This window comes from Cavia porcellus, unplaced genomic scaffold, assembly GCF_034190915.1.
Source record: "Cavia porcellus strain 051 isolate PalLab524CR breed Dunkin Hartley unplaced genomic scaffold, mCavPor4.1 scaffold_5, whole genome shotgun sequence".
NCBI lineage: Eukaryota > Metazoa > Chordata > Mammalia > Rodentia > Caviidae > Cavia > Cavia porcellus.
The window spans coordinates 112,096,657-112,118,238 of record NW_026947488.1 but is presented as its reverse complement, the minus strand read 5'-3'; the positions used below and the strand labels follow the sequence as shown (position 1 = coordinate 112,118,238).

The 21,582-nt window shown below is 38.4% G+C and overlaps 1 protein-coding gene and 1 long non-coding RNA gene across 35 annotated transcripts in view; one reads left to right on the top strand and one right to left on the bottom strand.

Annotated features, from left to right (window-relative positions):
* Positions 1-2,644: 2,644 nt before the first annotated feature.
* On the bottom strand, positions 2,645-12,139 carry LOC134476168 (uncharacterized). Its single transcript, XR_010047738.1, has 2 exons — positions 12,063-12,139; positions 2,645-9,030 (listed from the first exon to the last, which is right to left on the bottom strand). It is a non-coding gene; the product is annotated as an uncharacterized LOC134476168 (long non-coding RNA).
* LOC100734190 (alcohol dehydrogenase 1-like) overlaps positions 11,912-21,582 on the top strand; it is a 226,088-nt gene continuing 216,417 nt past the window's right edge. For 21 of the 34 annotated variants that reach the window (XR_010047730.1, XR_010047732.1, XR_010047733.1 and 18 more), the window contains exon 1: positions 11,912-12,453. The gene's annotated coding sequence lies outside the window, so the exon portion shown is untranslated. The other 13 variants (XM_063249439.1, XM_063249436.1, XM_063249437.1 and 10 more) reach the window with 8 other exon arrangements.

Sequence of the window (21,582 nt, the reverse complement as noted above, 5' to 3'; positions counted from 1 at the left end):
TGGGCCATTGTCAGTCTTAAGTGCCTGCAGCAGTCAAGGGCACTAACAGCATCAAGGCGATGACTATTTTATGTTTAGCTGCTTCACCAGTGTGGGCAGAAGCAAAAATAAATCCTGAGGAAGTATCTACTGAAATGTGGACCCAGTGTAAATAGCCAAACTCAGGAATGTGAATTACATTCACTTGCCGGAGATGATTAAGATGTAAGCATTGGAGATTAACCCCCATAGGTAGTGTTAAACAATTTGTTAAGACTATTCCTAGGTTAAAAGGAAATGTCTGTGCGAGGTAGAAGCATCCTGATGGAAGGTAGCATGGGAGGCAGAAGCCTGTTGAATGGTGTCTGAGGGAGCAACAGTGACAGTAGCCAGCAATCTCTATTGTTGCATTTCCCTGGCAATTGGTAATGAGAACATAAATGACCAATGAAACAGGGGGCATGGCATGACTGAATTGCAAATTGGAAAATGTGACATAAAAGAAAAAGATCATTTTGGCCAGTGTGTGTTGTGCCAATTTTATTTTACTTTTTATTTTATGTCAAAGATAATAAAACCCAACAAACAAAATGGAATAAATCCAGTCAAAACCAAGCAGTGAAATTGGTACAGAACTTCAAACCAGGACAATAGGAAAACAACAGTTGCTACAATAGTACATCTTGTTATTTTCACAATAGTTGTCCATTCCATCAGATATAGCAAAATCAATCCCAAACAAAACAGAATAAAAACAATCAAAACAGAATATTGAATAAAGCAAAACAATCAGAACAAAACAGTGAGAACAATATTGGACTTCAAAAACAAGATACAAAGAAATCTCCCATATTTTCTACACTGCACACTGCTACCCTCCCTATAGATGCTCAGACCACTGGCCCCAGGATTGCAAAGTCAACCAAACAATACAAGCACTCAGCTACTCCTTGTACTTCAGTTGCCACCAATTCCATTTGTCCTCCAAACCAGATTGTTGCTTACCAGGGTGGGGGATGGGAGTGTGAGTCTCAGCCCGTGTGCCAGTAGGCTCAGCAGAGGTGTTGACTTTTCTCCTTCTGGGCCCCACATGGCTTGCACAGCTCACTAAAAAGGCTGGTTAGTTGGCTTGTGGGTTGGCTCCTCTCAGTTCCAGCCTGTAGTGGCAATTTTGACATGGCTCATCACACCACAAACATAACATCCATCTGAAAAGAGGTTAATTGGAATGGATATAAAATCTTGCAAGGCCCATTAAAAAGCCTATAATCCGGCTTTTGGGGAAGAACAAATTAAAACCATGTATCCTTTATTTGGGTACCCAGGGCTCCTGCCTGCTGCTTCCAACTCTGTAGCTCCCACCCTGCTGCCTCAGGACTACAGGTGATCTCCCATGGTAGCAACAGTTGTAATGGCTTATCGTCCTGAGGGGAAGACTGCTGCCCCTAAGCCTCACAGTTTGGCACCGATGTTTTGGTGTTGATGGACAGGAGGGAATCAGTGCCTGCCACACTGTCAGGATGGGCTCCAGCCCAGGCTGGGTTTGCTCATGCCCCACTTCCTAGAGGACACTACAGTCATTGCCTCTGCAGTCATGGCTGCCTTTTTTTTTTAATATGGTGTGGGATCAAACTCACAACCCCACTTTTGCAAGGCAGGCACTTATGCCACTGAGCTAAATGCTCAGCTATGGCTGCCTTTAAAAAAAACAAAACAAAACAAAACTTTTTTCTCCTACAATTTGGGCTGGTATGGCTCCTGGGGTCTAAACTGAGTGGGGCACACAAAGGGCCTGAGATCCTGAATAAGTCTGCCTAGGGCCAGAGCACAGGGCCCTCTCTCTGCTTGGCCCATGCCCCTTAATGGTATTGTGCTGCACTGAGCTGGCTGTGTAAGTACCCTGATCTGTATACAAATCAACAACATTTCCTTCCACAATAAATAATCTCCCAAACTCAAATATGCTTTAGCTATTTTTTTCCAATCATTTGGGTTATAACATGTAGTCATAGGAGCTCTATTAAACCGAAAGTAAAAGGGCTCATGGGGCCATAGATAATGGCAGCTTATTTTAACTCTTTTTAATGTCTTAAAGTGCACAGCTTCATGAAGATGTATTATTTGGGGCCTTGGAGTTCAGTAACAGGGTAGATATGCTGAAATCCCTCCATGGGCGCCTTTTCACATTGGGCTGCTCTAGCAGCATTTGCAAGGGAGGAAGATGAAAATTTCAACCTGTGATGCAGCAAAATTTCTCTGAACTGAAAAGGGAGAATTATATGCTTGTGGTTCAGTTAAGGTTATCAATTTTACCTTGGGTGGCTATAAAACCAAAGCCTAAGTGAAACACTCTAATGGGGAAAGGCCTTTCTTGTCCCCCACAGCTCCTTCCCTATATGATTGAGCAAAGCAAGAGGGCCTAAGCTGGTGGGGATAAGGCTGTTGCCCCACAATCTTTTTCTGCTCAGGACTTAGTTTTAAAATAGTGCTCTGAGCCAAAATCCTCGATGGTCATCTCCATGAGTGTATGACCATGAAGACACTCCCTAATCCAAGTCCACAGAAAAAAGTGAATACAGAAATAACAGTACAACAAGCCTCTCTATTTACAAATTGTTATAACTCAGGCCCCGGTATAAAATCCAAGAAAGCAAGAGACCGACAATTTAGGTAGCAAAGGCTTTATTTCCAGGCTTGGCGACGAGTCTCCAGGAGCTAATTTGGAGACTGTGTGCTAGAGACTGAAGGGAGGACTTTAAAAAGAAGCTGGAGGAAAAGGGGCGGGGGGAGAAACAAAGAAACCTGCAGAGCCATAAACTTGTTGACCCGAATCTGGAAACTGTATTGTTGTCCACTTAGCTCTGACAATCTCAGGAGTTCCTGGTGTTTCTCATATTACTCCCATCCTACAGACTGACATTAGCTCAGAGTGGCACATCTGCAGCAATATTTGGAGAAGAAAGTGGAGAGTTAATTATCCCAGGACAGCTCATTTTCACTAGTGGGTGCGAAGGTTTCAAGAGTTACCAGAAGCTGAAACTTAAGTTTTACAAAGATCTGATATCTAATTCATTTGATGCATACAGAACAAAAGGAAAGCACCGATTGGGGTTTGGGCCATAGTATTTCCCGGTAATTTCTATAAAGCTACACAATTCTTAAAATTGGGGCAGGCTCATTTTATGACAGATCATTACCAGGTTGGGAAGAGGTCACCAGAAACCCAAATTCTTTATGGCCTAGCCTAGATAGATAGGTAAGGGGAGAAGGTGCCTTTCTGGGAAAGGAATCAAGGTCAGGTAAAGGGTTAAACTCATACGCAAATCTCTCTGCACACAAGCAAGTTACTTCAAACAAGTGTAAATTAGTGGGCCATCCCAGTTTTCTTTAGCTCTTTAGTGGAGAATAGAGGTGCCAAACAGTGATAAACAACCCTTGTTAGCTTGTTTTAGCACAATTTCTGTAGTTTGTAGAGGGCAACAATGGTTAACATATCAATTAGGTGAGATTCTTGCAATTCTTTACAGAGGAGAGTATTGCTAAACATATCAATTAGGTCACTTAACATATCAGTTAGGGAAAATGGATAAAAAAACACATTTAGTAAGCCACATTGTAGGTTTGCTATAATACACATGTAAGGAAGCTATTTTCTTAGAGTACAACACAAATCATCCCGTGTTTTAAACCTGATGAAATCAGTATCAATATACCTCTTTCCTCTATGCTCTCTTGAGCCTGTTTTTGTTCATACACACTCTTTCAGAGGTGTTCCATTACCCGCTATTTCTTCATACTCCAAGTCCGTGTTCAGACACCAATATGCCACATTCAGTGCAGCTCTCAAAATTCTTGGAGTGAAGGGTGATAGAGGATTAAGAAATAAAGACATGAATCAGGAAACAGAAAGCTGAGATCAGGTGGAGTCCTCTCTCTGGATGAGTGAAAGGAACTGCTCAATGACTGTAGCACATTTATTTATACATTCAGCAGGTTGATGTCAGGGGCATCCCTCCACGTAGCAACCTGTCTGGATTGCTTCCAGTTCTCTGTGTTCTTGGAGCTGGAACAGTTTTTGGTATTGCTGACCTTAGGTGTTCCACATATGTGAATGATCTCCAGGTTTAGCTGTTCTCCACAATAACCTTATAACAACATGGTCACTTCTTCATAGGAAATTTGCGTTATAAGAGATATGCTAAAGTACTTTGGGTTCATCCAAGATTCAGAGAGTTCATTAAGTACCAGGAGGTTTCCCAATATTGTCTTAGGATCTAGGAGTATTTGAAAAGTTAATTTGAAAAAATTTCTCTTATTGTATGGTCTTGCAATAATATGCTACTTCTTGAGTTTTCTTTTTAAAAGTTGTTTTCCTTTCAACTGACATATAATATTTATAGAGTACAATGTGATATTTCAATCTATACATTGTAAGCAATGCAATAAAAACAATTAACTTAGGGCTGGGGATTATCTCAGCACTTTAAGCACCTGCCTGGCAAGTGCAATTGGATGAGTACTTACTTTGTGTGAGTATGTATGTATTTCAATATATTCTTTTAGATATTTGAAAACACACATTATTATTTACTACAGTCAGTATTTGGTGCAATAGATAAAAGCTGAGACTTTGTATCTTTTGATTAGCATCTTCCCTTCCTCCATCTTTCCCTTGCAAACCCCATCCCTTAGTAATCATCTTTCTACTCTGTTCTAATGAGAATTAAGTATTTCAAATTCCATGTATAAATGAAATCATACAGCATTGTCTTTCTGTGCCTGGCTTATTTCACTTATATGATGTATTCTTTAGCCAACAATCTGTAATCCCATCATTCCATTGAATAAATTTTCCTATCTATATAGGTAGTTAAGAACACTCTATTGTGTTTCACTAGTTTGTCTGTTCATGCACCAATCCAATTTTATATTAATTATGAAAACCATGTATGTTTAGATATGAGCTGGGACAAGTCAGCTGTTGTTACTGAAAATAAACAATTCTTGATCATTTATTATTTTATATAAATTTTAGAATCAACCCACAAATTCCTTGAACTATCTTACTAGACTGTAGTTCATCTATAGGTTTTCTGAAAAGATAATCTAACAAAATACTGAGTATTTCTTCACCTTGCACTAACCTGAAATTGAAATGGATCAAATATCTAAATATTAAAACAGAAACACTGTATCAGCTGGATAATAGAATAGATGGAACCCATGAAGACACTGGTGTAGGCAAACACTTTGTGAATAAAACCGTGATCACACAGAAAATTTTAGAAAGAAGCAACAGCTGGGATCTCATCTCATTATAAAGCTTTGCACAGCAAAAGAAACCACCAATAGAGTGAAAAGACAACCCACAGAGTGAGAAAAATTTTTCCAGTTGTTCCTCAGACAAAGGACTAATATCTAGAATATAAAAAGAACTAACAAAACCAGATTTCTCCAAATCTAAAGACCCAATAAAAAATGGGCATCTGCAATGAATGGACATGTCTCAGTTGAATATCAAACAATATTCAACATAACTCTTTATTCGAGAGATGCAAATTAAAACAATGCTGATTCCATTTCACTCCAGAAAGAATGGTTGTTATCAAGATATCAACCAACACCAAATGCTGTTGGGGCAGTGGAGAGAAACTCTTGTCTTCTGTTGGTGAGAGTATTAACCACTGTGGAAATCAGTGTGGATATTTCTCAAAATTCCTAGAATCAGAGGTTTCATTTGACCCAGCTATTTCTCTTCTTGGTATCTTCCCAAAAGAATTAAAAACATCATACTGCAGTAATAAATGCACACCCATGTTTATAGCAGCAAGTCTGTAACAACTAAGTCTTGAAAACAGCCCCAATGCCCATCAATAGATGAATGGATACAGAAGATGTCTATTTTTAAAAATACAATGGAGTACTACTCTGCCATAAACAAAGATAAACTTGAGACATTTCTGGATAAATGGATGCACTTGACACCATACTATTTAGTGAAATAAATTAGACACAAATTTAAATATTGAATTGTTATATATTTTGATCCTTAAAGAGTAAATAAGGACCAAAATGTATAACAAATACTGGGAAAGAGGAAGTAAAATGTTTAGCTTGGAAGGTGAATGGGGGGGTGAATTGAAGAGAAAAATGGAAACAAAGCTTTTGTAAATAAGGAGAGGAAGAGGGACTGAAGGGAGAGGAGGGGGTGGGGGGAAAAGAATCAAGATATATTGGTCCAGGGGATATAGCTTATCTCTCTACTTTCATTAATAGATGTATGATTTTTCAGCAAAACTTTACCATACACTTTTAAAATATTTAATAGCTCATTTTTTGTGAAACTTATATGAAATGTTGTGAATATGCACTTCTTTTCTCTTTATTTTGTCCTAAAATCTCGTTTTCAGGATTTTTTCTTTCTTTTCATCTAACTCCTAGTTTAGGATGTTTAGTATACGATTGAATCAAAAAGGTGGTAACAACCATCTTTCCTTTATAACTGTTAATGAAATCCTTCTCATACATTACTCATAAGTCATAGCTTTGTGGAGGGCCATTTATATAGTAATAGTCTTCTGTTGCTGAAATTGCTTTTTACAAATTGTATAAAGTGTTAAAATTTAACCAATGATTTTTTCAGTTTTTATTGCCAGATGTATATTTATTCCCTGCTATAATGCAGAAAGTATTTAGTTCATAGCTTTTGCAATATTCAATCATTTTAGCAATTTAGATGTAATTTGCATTTTGTCACTTGCCATTTTGAAGTATTTTGTTATTTTGCCAGATAGGTTCATGAGTAAATTTGGCCTGAAATTTTCTTTCCTAATGGCTCTTGCTTGTTTTTGTTATCAAAGTTATTGCTCTTACGTTATGTGTTGGCCATTGCAGTCCCTTCTTCTTTTCCCTAGAAGTGTTTGTATACCCTCATGATTACATTTTTCTTGGATTTTTAGTTGTTTATTTGTGAAAATATTTACCTTATGCTTTTTTAGTTTTGCTTTTGCATTTTTTGAGAAGGGAAAAGAAACTTTTAAAATACACACATTGTTTAAAATCATGAATATTTCAGTATTTCCATTTCCCATGAATTTGTTTTTCTGCAAAACTGCTTATCTCTTCAAAGCTTTTAATTCATCAGCATTATTATCATTTAAAAAACTGCACTATGTCTCAGCACATCCACTTTCTCACTTTTATTAATATCTTTTATGATTCTGTTCTGTTGCTTTATATGCAAATTTTTTACCAGCTAAGTGTATGACTACCCAAACTAATTATTACTTGCTATTTGCTTTGCATAATTTTTCTTACTTTTGTGTTCAGGATGCATATTTCCTTGTGACTTAAGGAACACTTTTAGAATTACATTATTAAGTCCAATCTAGAATATTTTATTTTATATTTAATAACTTACATTTAATATTTAAATTTTATCTTGATAACCCACTAGATTGTAACTTAGAAACATGTTCTGCTCTTCTAATGGTTACCATTATAATTTTATATTCAGTATGTTTTATTTTGAATGATACACATTCACCATTTTCCACCAAATCTTGTGCTTATTGTTGGTCCTACTTTCAATCTTTGTTTGCTTAACTACATTATTTTAATTATGTTCTCCTTTAAAACCTGGGAGTTTCCTAACTTCAGAATAATATTTCACTTGAATAAACAATAACAATCAAATTTATTTAAAGTCAGAAAATTGAGGCTTTAATTTAACCATTTTCCTGTTGATTTCAAAAGATCTGCTACTAATTTACCTATTATTTGCTATAGGTTTTCTTTCCATATAAAGCATGACTGCCACTAATACAGTCTCTTTGCTTTGACATTCTGATTTGTAAAGGTGTTACCTGACTTTTATATACTCTGCTTTGAGTGTATGAAGCCTCACCCGAGGATTCATTTTTTAATTATTGAAGCAGGACTGGACTAGTTTTGACAAAAGAATGTACAGACTACAAAACCAGAATTAATGACTGCTGGCCTTTCACAGAAAAAATTTGTCACCATCTAAACTATATTTTACTTTTATATTGTTACTTTTACATATATGCCATATTTAGACAACTATGAGTTCCTTCTCCACTGATTCTTGAGCATTACATGTTTATCCTTCTTGGAGTTAAAAGATAGCTTTAACAGGTTTTGTTTGGCTTTACTTTTATTTTTGGCAATGCTAGAGATCCAACTCAGGAATTGTAGATTACTGAAGCAGTATACATCACCAGCACTATAGTTTTTAATGCTAAACAGGGGAAACCTTCTTCAAATGGCTAGAAAGCACAGACTTTGGAGCTCTCCCCACCACCTAGGCTTTTAAGTGCCTCAACAGAGCAGCTGAACTCATCCTCCATGGGGGACGTTAGGATGGATGGGAGATTGAAATTCATATGTAGTCTTCGGGGCTTCCCAATTGATTATGAAACTTCCTCCTTCTCCCTTTTCAGGGCTGGGTGTGGTACTTGAGTTTATGGCCAGATAGCTCAGCTATCTAGGACTCTCTGAGATGCCATCTGTTGAATCTCTCAACTTCCTCTGCTTTGTGCAGGCAAAGATTTCTGTCATATCATCCAGAGTTGCCTATCTCACTATCTATCTGCTATGCCCCAATTTCAGACCAAGGTTTGAAGGTCCTTCCGTTCTGATCAAGAACTCTTCTGTGGCAGATAGCTTGGGTGCTGTGTGGCTTTTTAACATTTTCTGTATATAACACTATCATGTATTAGGCATGGTGAATACTGTATATCATAAATGTACATGCTACACAGTCTGGAAAGTATAAACAGTTTAGTTTCATGAAAAATACATGGCTTAGTGACATAAGAGAGCAAGACAGTATAGGTTAACAAATGGATAGGTAGGAGATTTAGCTCAGTGGCATAAGTACCTGCCTTGCAAGCATGCAGTCATGAGTTTGAACCCTGGTACCAAAAATAAAACCAAAAAAACCCCACAAAAACTCAACCTCAAAAAATGAGTAGGTAGCCATTGAATTAAAATACATGTATGAAGCTTCCAGGAGTCAGGAACGATGTCCTAGAACAAAAGATGAAATAAACATGGTATCACCTTTAAGGTGTTCACAATCCATCTTGCAATTTCCCTTCTTCTGTGGCTTACATATCACCTTACAAAACCTGGTGGGGTTGGTCTTTATTTGCATTATTAGTACTATTGCTGTTTTTGAGACAAAGTCTTGCCACATAGTGCAGGCTGGCCTTGAACTTGCAGCAATCCTCCTGCCTCAGCCTGCCAAGTGCTGGCATTACAGATGTGCACCACCCTTCCAACTTTATTTTCATTTTTATAGAAATGAAAACAGAAGGTTTTTAATTCCCAAATCTTTAAGGCTAGAGTTTTCCTTTCCAACTATATCAGTAGTCCTCAAAAAATTTCCCCTCTTACTCTTGCATAGGACAAACTTCAAATGTTGGAAGAAGCTTAAAATCTACTATTATCTTGAGAATTCATGTTTACTTCTTAATGAGTCAAACTGAATGTGAGAAAACGAGTTCTATCCATTTGAAGTCTGTGAGGGCTCTTAGCACAGGGACTCCTCATCAGAGGGGACAGACACATCACTGCACTCTGGCCTTTACTTAGGCACTCTGGGCTTGGTTTAAATTTTCAACTATAAATTTGGGTAACTTCATTGTCCCCAACCCACCCTCAAGCTTCTTCGTGGCTTTTCACCCCTATCAGGTGGGAGACTGAACACAGGGCTTCATACATGCTAGGAAAGCACTCCTCCAATTAGCTATACATCCCAGACCTTTTTATTTTGAGACAGAGTCTGGCTATTCTGTTCAGGCTGGCCTAGAATTTGGAATCCTCTTGGCCTCAGCCTTGCAGAGCATTGATACTGTACTAAAGCACTCACTCTACTCACAACTGCTGAGTAGTGGGGGTTGACCCTTTCCTTCCTGAAAGGAAGTTTTATTCTGGTGGTACCACTTGGGAGCCCTGTTATTATAGATGGGACCCAAGAAGGCCCAACAGGGTGCCTGGCAGCACCAATGCTAGAAGGGCATCTCAGGTTGCAGCTCAACTGAGCCCTCTTCTGGCTACTGGGGCAAGGTGGCTGTTTACTAAACAAGGGCAACAAAAGGTGCACTTGGGAAGCCAGCCTGTGTGACACCCAGTTGTAAACTTTTTAAAAGACATCTTGGTTCTCAATGTCTTTTCCTTAAGGACTTTAGCAGATCTCAGTCACTCCTTCAGTGAGTTGTCAGCAGTCTAAGGGTGTTACTTGCCCTTGTTGGACAACGTGAAGCCACTGTTCTCTCCTGGCAGGACAAAGTATTAGAGCCAGGGGGAATTTGTGACTTTTCCACCTCTTTACTTCCTTGTGTTCTCCACGGACACAGAGTTGACAAACACATTCATGACTTTCTATGTAATCCTAGTTATACCACAGGCTGTGGAATTAAACTTGCAGGATTCTGATATTCCATCTCACATTTAGTAACACTGTAACCATTCAGCCACTCTAAATCTCATCTGTAAAACAGGAAGTATAATATTATCTAAGTTATATAATTTTATGAAAATATAACTGATAATATATGGAAAGTGCTAGCCTAGAGTTCTGAAAGTGTTCCACAAGTACTAGCTATTTTTATTCTTCTTCCAAGCTAATGTCTACTGTACAGCAGGTCTATTGATTAGGTCCAGAAAAAATAGTCTTTTCATAGGACACCAAGGCATATATATATATTTTGAATTTTAGTACCAGCTGTAGTTTTATAAAGTGGCCAAGCTAATCATGACCTTGGGCTATAAAAAAGGAACTTATGATATCCATGCAATGAGGATCTGAAGTGCATGGAATGTAAAAGGCTTGGACCCTCATAAGTTTGCACACTATCATTCTCCCTTACCTTCCACCTGCTAAAGTGCAAGCACACAGAGAGAGCCTGTGAACCAGGGCCCAAGCACAGGTCAATGGCAGGTAATTGTATGGAACACGAAAGTCCAGGCAGACTCACTGCTCATGAGGAATCTGAAAGGTGGCAGAATTTCACAGCTCAAAGCCCATGCACAGCCAGAAAGTGACCAGAAATGCAGACAGGTATAAGCCTGACCAAGGCTGTCAAGAAACCTAAAGCCAATAAGAGTGGTTGGGCAGCTGTTCACAGAGGGCAAGAAGCCTTGGTTGCCATCTTCTATGCCTGCAGACCAGCCTCACCTAGAAAGGCCAATTCTGCTCCTAAAGGGAACAGAGTCGTTTGTCGCGGGTGGTCATACTCTCAAGAGGCTTATGAGTGTGTGTGTGTGTGTGTGTGTGTGTGTGTGTGTGTGACCATCAGTGTCCTGGTTCTAACTGGCACCTTGCTGGCTGTCTTCAGCTTTCTTGTTGCATTTCACGTTTCTTTCAGCGGTGGGCTAGCATGTGGCAAGAGGAACTGTATGTAGAGCCTGGGCTGGTGGGAACAGTGCATACAAGAGGGAAGCTACTGGAGGGGCTTGGTGGGGATAAAGAAGAGAGTGAATACCTGGAGCCCGGCAGATGAAGTTGCACATGGGTGAGGGTGAATATAGTGGATGCACTCATGCAGACGGTGAATGGAGAGGATATGAGTAGGGGGGATGGAGGAAGATGACCTCGCATGGAACACGGTGGAGAGATGCATGTGTGGCGCCAGAGAGACGATGCGCTGGTGTGCAAGGTGGCTGAAGGTGCATGGGTGGGGGACGAGAAAGATAAACTCGCGTGAAGGTAGGTGGAGAGACGCGTGGGTCGGGGCACGGAGGATGCGCGCCCATGGAGGGCAGCTGAAAGGTGCACCGGGTCGGACAGGCGCGCGCCTGGAGGGCGGGGAACAGGACGCAGAGGGCCTAGAGTGGATGCGCTAGTGCGCAGGAAGCCCTATGGAGACCGCGCTGATTGGCGCCCGCTCTCACAGGCGATGACGAGGGCTGGGATTGGACAGCCTCGGTGGGGCAAATCCGGAGGGTTCTAAGCGCCCAGCTGAGGGGATCCGACCCAGGTTCCACTGCCGAGCCTCTACGGCCAGCTGTGTCGTGGTCGGCTCCTGGTGCTCCAGCCGGGCGGTCCCGGTCCTCACCTGCCCGCCTGCCCGCCAGGCACAGGCGGAAACAACCCGCCCCGGGGGGAAGGGCGACCCCGCTTCCTCTCGCTTCGCCGCCGTGGAGACCCCAGAGCCGCTCCACGCCGCAAGCCGTTACCCGGCGTCTCCGCCCCTCACGCAGCCCCGCCGCCGCCGTCCGCCCGCGCGCGCGTCCTCGCCGTCCCCGCCGTCCCGGGCCGCACTGCGGCTGCGCACAGGCCGCGCCCGGCAGCGATGGCTGAAGAGCCGACCGCGGCAGTCCGACGCCGCCCGCAGCCTGTCCCCGGCCCGGCGGGGCCCGGCCCGTCTCCACCCGGGCCGCGCTAGTGCCCGCGCTGCCGGGGCCAGAGGCCAGCGCGCTGCAGGGCAAGACCCAGAACTCCACCCGGTGAGTCCCGGAGGCGGCGGGGGCGGGGGCGGGGCCCGGACGCCGGCAACCGACTGGGCGTTGAGCCGTGTGTGTGGTGGGGGGGCGTGTGTTCCAGGATCTGCAGGGGACTTGGGAGGGGGGCGGGTCCTCGGCTCGGGGAGGGCCAGGTGCGTCCGCCTGGTTCCAGCCGCAGACGCTGCCACCCCCTCTTCAATTAGGGTGCAGACAAACAAGGTATTGTTTTTCATTTAGTGTAAGACTAATGTGGGTCAAAATTAAGCCTGTTGCATGATGCCACCGCGAATTTGGAACTGGGAATATGTGGTTGGTTTCTCCTTGATATGGTCGCAAGGGAAGAAGAGGGGTGGATTTTCTCCAAATGTACAATGTGACAAAATTGTACATATATATATGCGGCACAAAACCCAGTGTGTCTATTTCTTTCAGTTGTAATTAGCTACCAGTAGTAAATTTTCCTACCAGAGAGCTTTTTGCACGGATTATGAAGAAAGTACTTCTTTAATTTACAATATATTTAAGGTGCTACTTTACTGTGGAAAGTTATATTTTAATTAAAAATAAGGAATCACGTGTCTCGTCTCGTGTAATTTTTAAAAAGAAACAATAGATGAAACACCCTGTTATTCCTGTATTGTAGGAGAATTTCCAGCACTTCAGCATTAAATTGAACTCTTAAAGACTGGTGGCAGTCTTATAATTAAATATGCTGACACCATCATCTGTTAGAGCCAGTGTAGTTATTCTTCATACATGAACTTACATTGCTTTGTAGGATTCTTCATTACCTGACATTTTTAAAAAGTGTAGCTCTGTTTTTAAAATAGCAATATTTGGAATTTGGTCTGAGATTCCTTTTAATACAAGCTTAAAAATAAAATTTAATTGTGAAATTAAAAATAACCTTGTCTTGTAAAATCTTGCAGGCCCATCATTGGACATAACTACTTAAATACTGAAACTACGTTTATATTACAATTAAAAAAGAAACGTATCATAAACCAGATGTTATTGCATGTGCAGTATTTACACATTTAAAAATAGTGACAGTTTTAAAATGTAGTATTAAAACTGTTATATAGTAATTTCCATTGTTTTTCTGGCATGCAACCACTTTATATGAAGTGAGTGAGTGGTTTTACTATTTTCATACTACACATACCTGACAGTTAAATATCTTGCTTTCAGTTTTAATTTTAAAATGAGAATATTTTGGCTTTGACAATAATCATGTGGGAATTTGACTAGGTTAGATATATTCAAATGGTGTGTGAGAGAGAAAAAAGAAAATAGGCTTTATTATTCATTGGATACCCTGAACCCTTTTTAAAGCTAAAATTTAAGTAAAGAGATGATTCCTTTTCTATTTACCATCTAGGTTTCTGCAAAAACAAGATTTTTTTTTTTTACCCCATATAGTGTAATAGTTTAGTGTCCCTGAAATCATAATTAAATTGAATGAAACACTTTGGTTTTTATATTCAGACAACATTCAGTTAAAGTACTAAACCTTTTAAGAAAGGCAAATTTTAGAATTTGTATTGATAACTTGTATTTTAATTTATATGAGAACAAAAAGGGATTGTTGAACTTGGAACCCAGGCTGGCCTAGTGCTTGTGGGTGGTGTTTCTCCTACCTCAGCCTCCTGAGTGCTGGAATTATAGACTTGTGCCTCCACACCCAGTTTTCTTAAAATAGTCCTATAAAATGAATATTCTTTCTACCCATCTTAAAGAACGATGAACTGGGAACAGGGAAGCTACAAAATTGCTGTATTTGTTATCAGAGCCTAGAAGCAGAGTTCCTTGTCTTTATTTAACCATGAGAGACAGTGGTGGTGAACTTAAGTGCCAAAGCAGGCTGCTTGTATCATTGACAACTCTAAAAGGTTTGCTATCACCTTAGGGTAAAGCATACATCCTTTCAAGTCTGGTATGTTTCATATTTAGGATTATCTAAGGATTTTGCATGTGGCACATTTTGATGTTTTCTAAATTTGAATTCAGACCAAGTTGAATAATTCTGTTTTACTGTCTCATTAATTGTGATGGCAGCAACCTAGTGCTTCACCAACAAATAACCCGACTTAATAGTAGTTACCATAGTGTCTGTATTTTTCCTTGAAATATTTGAATATAATTTCATATACTATAGCTTCAAATATTTCCATGCTAAAACAGTCATGCTTTGACCTGTATTGTTATGTTGTTATGTCCTCTTCTATCTCCCTTATTCATTAAAACAATTATTTAGTTATTTTTTATGTTTTTTTTAATTAAGGGGAAAAATTAAATATTAGGAGGATATATTATAGTAACTTTTTTTGATTTCCTATTAACTTGTTTTGAAGTCCTGTAATACTCCCACTATCTTGTTTTGACTGATTAGACTCTATTCCATTCTGTATGATAGTATCAAGTTTGAGGGTATAGGCAACTACTTTGAAGGCAATAAGATTCACTAAGATGCCCATTCTGGTTTGATTATTATCTCCTTTGGAATTCCTGTAATGTTTACAATGTTTAAGTTTTATTGGTCTTGTTCTCTACTGTTTTGTTCAACTTTATAATACCTAATGAGATAGATAATTCTTTTTAAGGAAACAAGAGGCATTATGGTAACCATTGTTGATAACCTTGTACTCTGTTTTACATCATGTGCTATGTCTATCCTTGGTTTTGACTGACAGCTTTGTTTTGCCATATTTGACTTTATCATCTTCCAAAAAAAAAGTAATAAGAACTAAGGAGTAATAAAACCCAGAATGTGTTAATTTTGTTGTAAAAAAGAGAAGGGAAAAAAAGTGCTCTAAAGGATACAACAGCAAGTGTGTTTAGGGGTGTTAAATAGCTGACCATATTAATGTTTTTGGTTGGATCATTGAACACAACTGCAGTCTTTCTGTTTGAATGTTCACTTTGTATGCTTTGATACTGTGACTTGAGCAACTATATGATAATAATGAGTAATCTATTAACTGGTGATATCTTACTGGTTTTTTTTTTTTTTTTTTTTTGTAGTTCTGTATTACTTGTACCTTTATACCGGTTTGTTTTGTTTTGTTTTTTCTCTTTTTCCTTTTAAATAAAATTTTAAAAACATTGTGATGGCAGTAAACATGACATTAGGTGATTCATATCATTTCTACCTTAGAACAGTGAGCAGAGTATGGTGATTATAAGATTTACATAAGAATACTGTATTGATTCTGATTTTTTGTCTTCTGTCATAAGATTTAGTAGTTCAGTTTTGTCCTGGGATCATGCAGTTTGCTAACTTTGAGAAGCAGTTATTTCACCTACTGCAGTGTGAAAATAGTTACTTTTAGGCAGATAACTTTGACTTTAACCATAAACCCATGATCTTCCCCTTGTTGGTGCTTTTTGCTTCTCTGGATCATACTCAGTTGTGATAGTTGTGTTCCTGCAAGTGTTTCTGGTTTCAGAAAGAAGGCAATTCCTTGCTTTCCTGTATTTTGAAACATAAGATTATCTTACTAAAGTTCAATGCTATTTTTGCAGGACTATTTTGAACCCAAGGCCTTCCCACAGAGCTACATGCCCAGCCCTATCTATACACAAGCCTGTATTCTCAAGGCTTGAATATCCAGTGACCTGCCTCAGCCTCCCTTATTACAGGGATTACAGGCCTGGCCATTGAAGCGATTTCAAGTTTATTGGTTTTCTGGTTTTGTTTAGGTAATTGTATGTATATGTACACATAATGGACAAGTATACTCCTTCCAGTGTTAAGTAATTTAGATAATGGTGTGCACAGAACACCATGCTTTGGCTTCTATCTCACCACTGGATTTAGTATTAAGTACTAAAGTGTTAAGTATTGAGTATTAAGGCACAAAATGACCTTTAGAGTGGCAGGAAGGATGGAAGAGAAAAATAAACTTTGAATTAAAATTATATCTTACTGCTTTTTTTTTTGATAAGAGTCTCACTATGCAGTTCAGGCTGGCCTTGAGCTCACTTTGTAGCTTAGGCTGGTGTGGAACTTGAAACGGTCCTCCTTCCTCAGCCTCCCAAGTGCTAGGATTACATACCACACCTGGCTATCATACTGCTTTTAATTAAAGTTGCACAAATAATTATAATAAGTATTGTCATTTACTCAAATAAGAACAGTATGTAAGTACTCACTGGAGGATCTACTATATACAAAGTATAGCACTGTGCTAAAGACAGGCATTTGAGGAATGTCACTGTAATGTTAACCTGTAACCTTAATGTAAGTGAAAATATTGTGTAAAAATTCTCTTTTATTTATTTATTTTGGTACTGTGATCTTGCACTTAGCAGGTAAGCGCTTGAGCTGCTAAACTAAATCCCTGGCTACTAAAACTTCTCTTTTAATCAGAGGACCAGGGCAAGAAATAATAAAATGAGAATCTTGTAGTAAATGACCGTACAAGTTCCTTTCACTTAAATTTCTGTGAGAGTTACTAAATTGATTTTGACAGTAATAGTAAAACATTCCATAAGCACAATGATGAACTAATAAAATTATCTCAAGAACAAGTGGACGGATTATTACAAATTGTCAGCAGTTCCTTGGGTGTTAGCTCAGGACTATTTGAAAGTATTACTATTTTTGTTGTGTTGTGCTAGAATCTTGTTAGGTGACATTAAATGTGTAAATACTGAACATGTGTTCGAAGAGCTGTTTATTATACAGAAACATGCTAGGTAAGCTCTGTGATGATCCTGGTTGTTAAGATCACTAGCTGACCATAATGGATATTTGTGTGCTGTTTTTGCTTGGCTTTTTAAAAAGAAGTGCTTATAAGCACTGCTCATAGGAGCTTTTTTCAGTAACAATGCAATAGGATTGTGAGGCAGTGGTGAATGTCACATTGTAAATTAGACTACTTAATTAAGAAAGGTATGTGTTGTCAGAATAATTCAATGTGGTGTTGAACCCTACAACTATGTCTTTTCATCTAGGATAAACATTTTAATGAATAATTATGACAGAGTATCTTTTAAGTTATAAAGAGCGAGCTCCTGTGGTTTTACTTCCACATTGTTGACCGGAGTAGACGTTTATCCAGTGCCTCCATTTCTGCCTCTCTGGTCTTTTGGTTGATTTTTCTCTGCTTTTTGAAGGATTCTAAGAGTTTGAGTTAAAGATGAGAGGTACAGGGAAAATCTTCATGCTGTGACTGGGATAATAAAGGTCCATAAGTTCTAAGACCATAATGCTCTTTATTGCTGACTATGAGATTAAGATAGCACTCAGCATTAGCCCCTATAAATAAAAACTTTAAAACATGATTTTTCTTTTTTGAGATTGTGAGTAGACATTTACTTGTTTTGTTTCATGAACTATAAATATATCTTGCTTGTTAGAGGAAATAAAAACATGAAGTTTTTAAATTATTGGGCATCTATTACAGTGGCTTCTATATATATTACAAAAGTTATGTGGGAGGTGAGGTTTTATATTTTCTATCTCAGAACAAAGTGAAAACATATAGTTTATTCCTTGCTATTTGGATATCTATTTTGATTTTTTGAGTTTAGAGAGTGCGAGATCATAGAGTGACAGATTGCAGTGTGTTACACATCTTGGAATTTTGACAAGCAAAGAGTTCATATTGTATAAAATATTGTGTATGCCATCTCCTCCAAATATCCCTGCCATGCAAACAAAACAATTATCTGAGTCCATTAGATGTCTCAGTGTGGACAGCAGGGATTCAAGTAACAAACAATACCTTTATATTCATTCTAACATGGAATTAACACATTGATTTGAATTTTCACTGATTGATTAGTGATGTGTACCAATGACACAGGAATAAAAAAATGATAGTATTATACATATCTTATTGAATTACTCTGTCATACCTTACTGAATTTTTCTTTCTTTCTTTCTTTCTTTCTTTCTTTCTTTCTTTCTTTCTTAATGAGTATTAAACCCAGGAGTATTGACTACATACCTACCATACTGGACTGCTTGTCCCTAAAGTTTTAAGAAGGAGTGTCACTGAAATACCTAGGCTGGTCTCACACTTGTTATCCTTCTGTTTCAAGTAGCTGGAGTTCTAGACATGTGCCACTGTACTCAGTGGGTTTCTTATTTTGAGCATCTTATATTGCAAGCTCATGAATCACTGCCTCGTGAGTCTTTCTCAGACATCTAGACAATACTGATCTGAGTTGTGTGTTATGTAAATGCGGTGGGCGCACACCAGTAACCCCAGCATTCAAGAAGACTGAGGCAGAAACAACATCATGAATTCAAGGCCATCTTAGACTGCTTAGTGTATTCAAGGCCAGCCTGGATTACATAGTTAAGACCCTGCCTAAAAAAAAAAAAGAGAGAGAGAGAGAGAGAATGTAAAAAAAGATGAATCTAAAAGAGAAAAAAAAAGAGCTTTGTGGCAGAGCACTTGACTAGCTTCTGTTTCCTGGGTTCCATCCCCAGCATTATGAGTTGCATAATTTTTGTTTAGTTTGGTTTGTTTTGGGTAGTTTACACTGGCCTGTCTGCATGAAATGAGTCCGCTTTCATTAGTTTTTGCTGAGCTTAAATGTTTAATATGTAAAATTCATAGGCACTAAAAAACAATATATTGAAAGCAATCATTGCAAAATTAGTAAGTCAAGGTATGACAGTAAAATAAGTTGTTTGTATAAGGGAAAGCCAAGAACTTGTAATTGCTTTTGCAGTGTATATGACATTTAAAATTTTAATTGAGTAAGAGTGTCACTTCAGCAGCATCTTGCTTGAAGTACAGTTGGTATCTCTGGGAAATAAATTCAAACAAAATGCTTCAGGTAACACAAATTAATCACTTTCTCAACTTTATTATAGTCATTAGCTATATTAATGATATTGTATAAAAGCAGTCTAAGCATGTGTGTGAACAATCTATGATAGAAAATTTAACAGTCAGATTATGAAATGCATGATCCGTTTTCCTGAAGCAAGAGCTATTACCAAGCAACATTTGGAAAAGTTCTACACAAAAAAGTTTCCAGGAACAAGGCCAAGATAAATTTTGTATTCATGTAGAACAAGTGATCAAAGAAAACTGAATTTGGTACACATTTGTTTTGCTATATTTTATGTGAAAGGCATAGTAGGATTTAAAAGGCTACTTAGTTTAAGCCATTTACATCCATGTAGTAGCTGTACAGTATATATCACCAATTGAATTGAACAAAAGTATGATTTCATTAAATGCATTAATGGTATAATTGGGTATAAACAAATAGGGTTAGATGAGGGAAAGATTCATTGAGGAAATAATGTTTTTATTGGCAAAGTGCAGCAAGCATATTAACCTTAAAAACATCAAAGGAGGAACTATAGATTCAAAGATGCTTGACAGTATGCTTACAAAGACTTCTTTATTCTCACTATGAGGAGTTAAATTCAGAGTTAATGACAGTGAACCTTACCAGTATGAATAGAAGAAAATTTGCTTATGGTATACTAAGAAGTATACTTTCCATCAGCCAATTACTGTATACAAAGATAACAGGAATTAATGTAAGGTAAGAAAAGAGGAGAAAAAGATGAGGTTGGAGACTAGAGCAGAGGACCAGAGTACAAATAGACTCCACCATTACCTAAATTAGACAGTTTTATAGTCACTTTGCTGCTTTGCCTTGATACTTGGCCATTTCATTTGCTTCATTTCCAGTTATTTTGGTTCTTTTGATAGTTGATGTCACTATTCTTCTATCAGTGTGATAGTATTAGTTTCATCTTTGATTTTCTTTCTTGTCTACACCCAGCATTTTAACTAGTTGCCCCTTTGCAGTGCAACTTAAATTTCTTTCTGTCTTATTTCCATTGCCAGAACCATAATTAAATGCCTCTTCATCCTACACCTGGATTATTGTAGTAGCACATAGCTGCTTTCTGTCCTTTTTTTTTCTCCCCCACAAAACTATACAACATTGCTATCAAAGTAAGTTTTCTAAAACATCTTTTTATCTGGTCCCCTTCTAAAAGGCTTTGGTAATTTATCTTGCCCACCATTTCCTGTTTATAAAGATTTCCATTAGATTTCAAAGCCCTGTGTAATCTAACAGCATCCAGTGAATCTAACACTATTTATTGCTGTTCACTAGCATTCAGCATCTCCCTCAGTACTTTACTATTTGTCTTACATCATATTGTCGTACTTTTGTTCATGCTTTGTATTGTTTCTGAAATCTCCATTTCTGCTTGTAAGTTCTACTTACTCATGTTTTGCAAGTCATAGCTTAGGTCAGTGTGCTGTGAAGCGTTTGTTAGGTACCGTAGTCCATACTGGCCGTTTTTCTTACCTTCACATTGTGTAGTAAATTCTGTAGGATTAAGCACTTAGCCACTCTTTTTTTCTATTAAAGTCCTTTGAAGCAAGAAACAGCACATTCTGTATCTTTTTATCACCTATTAGTAGATAATAATGAATAGCTCTTTACATTGTAAGGTACTTTTTTCTCCACATAAACTATTTTGCATTTATTACATTAATATGATAATTTTCTTTTCCAAGCAAGTTATTTAACTTACAGAATAAATAAATTATAGCAGTTGATATTGTTTAAAAGATTTGCATTGGCAAAAATTAAATCATTTAAGAGTTTTACTGCTTGTCCTAGGTCTTTTATCTTTGAAAGAGTTGCCCATGCCATCATATACAATAAAATCAAAACCAAACAAAATCCAACCCAGCAAAAGCAATGAAAATGATATAGGACTTTAAAACAAGACAGTAGGAAAAAGCAATGGTCACCACCCTCAGAAGGAGATCCCCCCATAGATGCTACATTGTGTATTGTCATCCTCTAAATAAATGATTAGACACTGACTTTAGACCTGCAAAGTCAGTGAAACACTGAACTGTACAAGCATTAAATTATATTCCACCTTAATAGCCATCATTGCACCTGGTGGGAGTGGGGGTGGCTCTCCCAGTGTGTGCACTGGAGGGGTTGGCATCCCTTTTTTCCCTCCAGCTGCCTGTGCATGGCACCAATTTGCAGGGAGGGCTTATTTGTTGGTGACTTCTTGTCCTCTTCCCCTGCAGTCCACAAATAGCACTGACTCATGGGAAAAGGCTGTTGTCTGGCTCTCCTTCCTTTTAAAGTTACTTTTTAAACAACCTGGAATGT